At 45.8% G+C, this 1,771-nt stretch overlaps 1 pseudogene; it reads right to left on the bottom strand.

The window, feature by feature from the left end:
- Positions 1-273: 273 nt before the first annotated feature.
- On the bottom strand, positions 274-677 carry LOC110307680 (small ribosomal subunit protein bS16m pseudogene; annotated as a pseudogene).
- Between the last annotated feature and the right edge of the window lie 1,094 nt (positions 678-1,771).

Raw genomic sequence — 1,771 nt, 5'->3', positions numbered from 1 at the left:
TGAGTTTTAGGCCTGCTTCACAGGATAGCATTCATTACTGGTGCTTTAAACTTGGTTAGAAATCCATGGGCAGAGAGGTCACAGACAGGCCCTAGGGATAAACCTATTGTTATTTTGCTAAATGATTATGTTGTCAAGCTGCCACCTCCTCCTCCTCGTCCTCCTTGTCCTCCTTCAAAGAAAATTCCATTTATTGATCCTCAAACTCAACACAAAACTATGCACAAGTTTTAAAGGCCCTTTACCTTGCGGCCACAGCAGTGCTCACTGAAGTCAGCTTGCGTCTGTCTCTTCGGCCTCTGACTCTGCTTTCTGAGATGCTAAGAGGACTTCTTGTGCTCTCTTCCTCTGTAGTCTCTCAGCATTGGTGATCATCATCGGATGCAGGGGGAAAAAGCCAGACAGACCTAGAAGATTCTCCATAGGCTTAGAGAGGTTAGCCCCACAGCCAATCCAATGCCTGATTGGGACCAGGTTGAGGGGAACTAGTTTTTCTCCGTGACTATTCAGTAGTGGATCATAGGAGCCCAACTGCTCCACAAATCCACCATCCCTGGGACACTTGTGAGCAGTCACAATGCGGTAAAAAGGCCGGTTGGTGCAGCCACCCAAAGTAAGTCGTATGTTTAGGTGGCCTCTGTGGTAGGCTTTGCAGAAAACGGTGTGAGGTGGACCATGGCACTTTGGTCAAGCTGTCTTTTAAACTTTTGTGTTTATACCTATAGCCCTAGGCTGTTCTCAGTTCTGATCAGAGAAGCTTCCTCTTGCAGTGGGCTGCGGTCAATGAAGACTCCTAACTGGCCAAAGCTCTAAGAGTAAGTGACTCTGATTGTTCAGCTCTACATGGGGCATCTGGATTGCTTCTGCACCCTACGGAGGCTCAGGGAACACCCCAGGGTACAGACCATAAAAGCTGGAAGATGGAGAGGGTGCTGTGAAATGCTTTCCCATGAACAGGGAATGACCACCACACTCATGAGCTCAATGGCAACTGTGGTTACCTAACAAGACCCACACAAGATCAAGCTAGCCAAAATTCCAGCATGGACTGGGGAGAGGTTTATAAGGCCACACCTTTATCTGAGGAGCTATTGACAGTTGTTGACTTTTGAAAGAGAGAGAGTCAATTTTGAGGAGTTTATGGCCACTGACAGTTTATGCCCATATGCATAAACTCCCAGCAGCCTGCATAGCACCTTCTGGCCCCGTGAAAACTAGCCATCATGGAGGACATTTGTCTGTCAGTTTGAGACTTATTTCTTTCTATCCTGAAGCCAAGTCTGTGGTATTTTTAACAATTGTGTTAGGGCTGGCAACCAAGTGCAATGCCAATACCCTATGTTGTTTAAGAGAGCTCTGTGGACTCCCTGACATAACTGCTTGGACAGTTTATGCAGCCATATGTGGGCTGAGAAGCAATGACTGGACTCAGTGGGCTATCTGAAAGGAGAAGAGGATGTAAAACTGGCAAGAGATGATTTAGGAGAAGTTAAAAAAGGGAAATGGGAAGGAGGGTAGATGTGATTAAACATTTTGTATATAAAATTCTTAAAGAATAAATGTGATTTGGAAAGCTATGTGGAGACCAACAGAGGAATACATAGATGTGAACCATCCCTGGTTTACATGTCTTCACATTTGCACACATACCTCTACACACACACACACACACACACACACATACACAGAGAGAGAGAGAGAGGGGGGGCGAGAGACAGACAGACAGAGATAGAGGGAAAGAAAGATAGAGACAGAGACAGAAAGAGATAGA

The sequence above is a fragment of the Mus caroli genome, unplaced genomic scaffold (assembly GCF_978045245.1).
Source record: "Mus caroli unplaced genomic scaffold, Mus_caroli_1 scaffold_15, whole genome shotgun sequence".
Taxonomy (NCBI): Eukaryota; Metazoa; Chordata; class Mammalia; order Rodentia; family Muridae; genus Mus; species Mus caroli.
Note: the sequence above shows the minus strand (reverse complement) of the source record. Positions and strands in the feature narration are given on the sequence as shown.